Genomic DNA, 6693 nt, shown 5'->3' with positions numbered 1-6693 from the left:
AAGCTTCCTGAACCTTAAAAGAAGCAGCATCTCCCATAGACGGGCACGATTCCATATACTCAAATTAGCCAACACTCGGTGTCCCTGGGCACTTAAGACAGGGAAGACCCCTATGATGGCCCCTATGTTTGACTAAAATTTAGATAAATACACAGGCAATTCTATGTGCACTACTGTTAGGTGCTTGCAGCTCCCCCCTCACAAGCGGACCAGTGTGAAGGAGGTTATACCTCCCAACTGTCCTTGCAGTTGGACCAAATTCTTACCAAGTGAGACAGTCATACAAAATTCTGTACTGTCTCACCAGATTCAGGACAGTTGGTAGACTGTCCTGCTCTCTCCTACCTGCACTTGCCACTTTCATTATCTGCATCTGCTGGTGTCTTAAGCTCAGTTGCTGCTTGTGTAAATGGCGGAATGTACGTGCCCTATTTGGAAAAAAGAAAGGTACACAAAATTTAGAAAGTCCCGAACAGCAGCAGCATTAAATTAATAACACCTACATTTAACAATTAGGTCTCCCTCCCTCCATATAGAATAAATGCAATTAATAGTATTCACATTTAATAATAGAACTACTTCCCCTAACCAGCCCGGACATTAAATTAATAGCGTACCAACTCGCCTACCTCACTGCTTTGCAACATTGTGTTCCTACCTTTTAGTCACTCTTTGTGATGATACCAGGACGTTAGGGTAGGAATTTTGAGAGAAGTCCTGGTATCTAGGGATTCAGGGTCACACAGTCAAAAAGAGAATATGGATACAATATTATATTTATTACAAAATATGAAGATCTAACGCAAACAATAGCCACGACCAAATCAGTCCGGTAATAAATTAATTAAAGCATTTACATGTAATAAATAAACCCATTTCCCACAACCATTGCCTACATTAAATAATTCATATTCACATTTAATGAATTACCCTCCTTCTCCCCAAACTCAGACCCACATTAAATTAATAGTCCTCAAACCACTAAAGCATTAAATTAAAGGTCCCTTCAACTTACCTTAAATGAATAGGCCCCACTATTAAATGAAACACTTTGGGCCTGATTCATTAAGGAAAGTAAGGCAAAAAAATTACTGACTTTTCTCCTGGACAAAACCATGTTACAATGCAAGGGGTGCAAGTTAGATTTTTATATTTCACTTAAGTTAAATACTGGTTGTTTTTTCATGTAGCACACAAATACTTGATAGCTTTTTTTGTACACTGAAATTTAAATTAGATCTAGGACATGCCCTACCCCAACTATAAATCTGTCTTCACATTTTCAATTTACCTCCCCCTCCAATGCTACATGGTTTTGCCAAGGTGCAAAACTCATTTTTTTACTCATTTTTACTGATTACTCATTTTTTTGCTTTACTTTCCTTAATGAATCAGGCCCTTTCATTTTAAATTTCAGTGTAAAACTAAAGCTATCAAGTATTTGTGTGCTGCTTGAAAAAGCAACCAGTATTTTCCTTACATTCAAAATAGTAAACTAATTTGTACCACTTGCATTATAACATGGTTTGTCCCGGATCAAATTTACTCCTTTTTTATTTGTTGTGCTCTCCTTAATGACTCAGGCCCAGTGTCTATCCAAATAGTGACAAGATAGAGTATTTTATCCCTGGTAACAGATTGGGGTGGTAACTGTAAAGCCATCTAGCCACATAATTCTTCCCCGTAAACCTGCTACCGTCCAGTTTTAGTACATGTTCTCTTGTTCTAATACTTCTCTTATTCTGTAAAATACTTTCCTCTGGAACCTTGTTCTATTTGAATTACTATAAAACACCTATCATACCCCTTTTCTTCTCTGCTCCAAGCTAAATATAATGAGGTCCCTTAGACTTTCATGGTAAGAATGTGATATATATCATGCAACATTTTAGTAGCCATCTTTGCATAATTTATGTTCTGGAGATTTGGCCACACAGTATTCTAGGCGTGATCTCATTAGTTATCTATAGTAAAAAGTGGCTTCACCAACTCTCTTTCTGGTTCTGATTCCTTTCCAATGCAACTTAGCATCCAACTCGCCTATCTCACTGCTTTGCAACATTGTCTTTCTACCTTTTAGTCACTCTTTGTGATGATACCAGGACGTTAGGGTAGGAATTTTGAGAGAAGTCCTAGTATCTAGGGGTTCAGGGTCACACAGTCAAAAAGAGAATATGGATACAATATTATCTTTATTACAAAATATGAAGATCTAATGCAAACAGTAGCCACTCAAAAGTATATATACTTTAAATCAAACTACGAATGGTCTGGTCTCTGTATCAGTACCAGGGGGGATACCTCGGTCAGGAAAATCCTACTAACACTCCAGGAGAGAGCGATACACGATATTCTCTGGTAGCTGTGGGATGAAGTGTGAAGCTACAGATGAGTCTTGCTCAGGCACTCCCACTGGCACTGACTCCTGGGTGGTGGGGATGCTGGTACTGCTTGAGACAACTGGGTGGTGGAAAGCATGGTTAAGATTAGAATGGAGGTCAGAAGGGCTCCTTACTTTCATTAAGTTCACAAGAGCATTACTTACAGGATGGCTCACATATCCTGATCATATGTACAGTTCAATATGACATTAATCCTTGGTGCCATTACCTCCGACAGATTAGTAAAAAATGCTACTGTATGAAATGGGTGTTTACAGAGTATTTTTTCCCTGTCAAATCTCCTGATGGGAAGGTCTCATCACACCTCTATTGAATAGTCAGTGTTGCACAATTCTTTGCAAATAGGGTTTCTCCAGCTTCCCCTAAAATAGTTGCCTGGGCCGCTATGGACAATCCACTAGGAAGATATTCCCCCAGTTGGTTAGTATGGGCAACTGTTTCATCAGAGTGAGTGACACCCATCACTAGACAAAGGAATGATAAAATGTTCTGAGCTAGGTTTGTCCCTGGGATGCTGTCCTGGGTATTTTTGATCTCAGGAGAAAATCACTATCCTCCAAATCTGCAAATGGTAACAGGTGACTCAAATTTTCGTGACATTCTGGACTACCACCTCTCAATGGGCGACTACTTTTTCAGGATGCTACAAAAGATATAGTAATTGGCATTTTACAGTATTCATTCAATAATATTGATTCTGTCACATTTCAGTGCTGAAAAGTCCTTGTCGCCATAACTCTTCCTCTGCTTCTTCAAAGCTCTGTTGTAAACATCGCAATTTGTTCTCAGAGGTATGTGAGGACCCAGAGTAAGCATCTATTTTTGATACATACTAAATGCATAGATGGGATTTGCCTGATCTTAGAACAGATGATGAAGGAGATCCCTGTGAGTACAGTGCATGTACAGTACACCACTGATCTAGCACTCCACTATAATTGTTTTCAGCAGGTCATTAGCATCACCTCCAAATCACACCCAAAAATCTCCCAGTGATATTAACAGAAGAACGATGACAAAAACGGTATAGTACTTTGGTCTTAGACAGGCCAGAAAGGGTTAGTATAATTCTGTAGTCCAGCAGCGGTTTTGTTGCAAGGGTCATATCTCCGCACAAAGTTTCACATTCCGACTGAGCTTTAGTCAAGTGCAGTAGTCCTAAGGCAATTATCGGGGTAATGGAGCCTTTGGTCCTTCCGGATCCCTCCAAACAATAAACTCTTGACCAATATCTATGCAATATATTAGGCGGTAAAGGCAAAACTTCTGTCCAAGTGGTCCTTGCAATTTTGCAGCAGCAAAAATGAAACTACCATCAGAGCTGTATGAAGAGATTGAGAAGTACTGACTCAATCTCTTGATGTTCCCGGCTGCTCGGCCAATGCTCTATAACAACATGATAGGGATCTGAACCCCAGTCTCCCTGCTCCAGCATGCTCACCAGGGAGATCCACAAGCAACTCCGGATGGAGTAGAGATTCTTGGCATCAAGATGTATGACGGAGTGGTAAGGTCAAGGCGCAGCAATCACGATGCAGCTGTTGAGACAGAACCCTACACAAGGCTCACAAAATCCTGGAACACCCTATTGTCCCTCCGCAGGCTCTTTTAAAGTCTCCAAGTTCCCATGGTGAAAATACCTCCGGCAGGGGTAGTCTCAGGTCAGCTTGCTTTAAGATTGGTCGGGAAGGAAAGACGGGTTGGTGATGGGCAAGGATTAGGATTCACCTCATGTGTAGCTCTCCCCTGCCTCCAAGTCTTTCAAAGTCCAGGGAAAAACAATAGTGACCAGATCTTGTTAACGAGATTCCTAATCCCAGTTGAAGAGAAGAAAGACAGGAGCACAAAGATAATCTTTTCAACACACAGTCCATATGCACATACTCCGTTGTACAGGTCCAAAGTGATAGATTGCAATGATGCAGCAAGTTGAACCATCTTGTCACACTCTTAGATTCTTTCCGTCTCTACAATTGCGATTGTTATGCCATTGATACTATATTCAGTCTGTGGATTGGGTGATTTTGCATTTTTTGGAATTTAACTGTAGCTGCCACATTCTTGACTAATTCTCTAATCTGCCTAGGTAATAAGTCATTCTGGTAACCCCCTTGTCTGTTTACTGTTATATTTATTTCTGTCATCTGCAAACAAGCATACTTTCTCTTCAATAGTTGTCATAATGTCACTAATAAAGGTATTAAAGAGGACAAATACAAGTACAGATCCTACGGGTGCTCCCATTAACTACAATTTTCAACCATATATGCTTCAAACAATATCATATCCACTCAAACACCTGTGAATTTAATTGCAAGAATTTTGCTTTAGCTACCTGTCTTGCTCTAACTTACCCTGTATCAGTAATGGGAGATAGGGGGTTGGGGTGCCTTACACAGTCTCCGTGGGAGGTAGGGGGTTGGGATGCCTTACACAGTCTCCATAGGAGGTAGGGGGTTGGGGTGCCTTACACAGTCTCCGTGAGAGGTAGGGGGTTGGGATGCCTTACACAGTCTCCATAGGGGGTTGGGGTGCCTTACACAGTCTCCGTAAGAGGTAGGGGGTTGGGGTGCCTTACACAGTCTCCATAGGAGGTAGGGGTGCCTTACACAGTCTCCGTGAGAGGTAGGGGGTTGGGGTGCCTTACACAGTCTCCATAGGAGGTAGGGGGTTGGGGTGCCTTACACAGTCTCCATGAGAGGTAGGGGGTTGGGGTGCCTTACACAGTCTCCATAGGAGGTAGGGGGTTTGGGTGCCTTACACAGTCTCCGTGAGAGGTAGGGGGTTGGGGTGCCTTACACAGTCTCCGTATGACAGCTACACAACTGAGGGTTGGTAGCCTAGTTAACTCAAAGTAGAGTTGTGAGCAATGTCATGATAATGAATGAATAACATACCTGCTAATGGGACCTACTGTTTACAGTGTGATAATACTATAATTATGATTTTCACATTTATTATCCAATTGCAATACCCTAGGCTGAATTAATTGACTTTAACATTAAAAAAACCAATTCAGGCTATTGCAAATGTGAAATAAATTGGAACAGCAAAAACAAATATCACACTATGAATAAGTTTCAGTTTTGATGATATGGACTTAGGGCTAGGTTTACTAAACTGCGGGTTTTAAAAAATGGAGATGTTGCCTATAGCAACCAATCAGATTATAGCTTTCATTTATTTAGTGTACTCTACAAAATGACAGCTAGAATATGATTGGTTGCTATAGGCAACATCTCCACTTTTTCAAACACGCAGTTTATTAAATATACCCCTTAGGGTTATTTTAGTTCAGTTATCCAGCCCAAGAGAACTGTATCATCACAGAATGCATATAGGGCTAGTCAAGCACAGAGAAAACATGACAGGACGGACATAGCATCTGTCAAATCATGTGCAGCTTAGACTTAAAGATGTAAGGTATAGAATAATAGCTGACTCTATTTACAGATGTGATTTGTTTTGGTTATTCTAACAGTGGCACTTTTCATGTATTCCATCAGAACAGAAACTATTGGAGTCACTGTTGGCAAAATAAAAAAACAAAATAAACAAGAGTGGGAAAAGAGCAGGATTTTCACAAAATGAATTCCACTTTTGCCTTTCACACATACGTTTATATTCTTGCTATATGCGCACTGTACAAAGTATATCAACAACATTCATAATCATCTCTTTGTATATACAATACACCAGTACATACTTCCCAACATTACATTGAATTAAAGGCACACAACATTTAAAAAAAAAAAAATGTACATAAAGAAATGCATTAGTAGTAACTAGTACAGATTTGGTTAGTCATATGGGGGTTATAAAAATTTTTTATGGACATGACAGCTTTGCTTTAAACCCGCTAGATTATTATCAACACTCAAAATGATTTAAGTCAGCAAAATTGCTAGTCCATTCTGAAGAACCACTAGGGAGGAAGACTTACCAATCATGGTTTGCATCGGGATGTCACGTGACTGCAAAAAAGTTGGACAGCATGTGTATATGTATATAAAAATTTCTCTCTCTCTACATGCAGCAGTGACCCACCAACAAAAAGAGACATGTACATCAGCTTGGAGATAGTCTCCACTGTGATTCCCCCAACTGTTTCTTGGTCTGGAGAATAAGTTTTGGTTCTCGCACTCTGATGCTCACTAAGCAAACACGATGGTGTAAATATAACAAGCTGCAAGTTTTTGGTGGGTTTGAAAAGTGGAGATGTTGCCTATAACAACCAATCAGATTCTAGCTGTCATTTTATAGTAAATGTACTAAAAATGTACTAAGTAAA

The sequence above is a fragment of the Mixophyes fleayi genome, chromosome 1, assembly GCF_038048845.1.
Source record: "Mixophyes fleayi isolate aMixFle1 chromosome 1, aMixFle1.hap1, whole genome shotgun sequence".
Classification (NCBI taxonomy): domain Eukaryota; kingdom Metazoa; phylum Chordata; class Amphibia; order Anura; family Limnodynastidae; genus Mixophyes; species Mixophyes fleayi.
Note: the sequence above shows the minus strand (reverse complement) of the source record.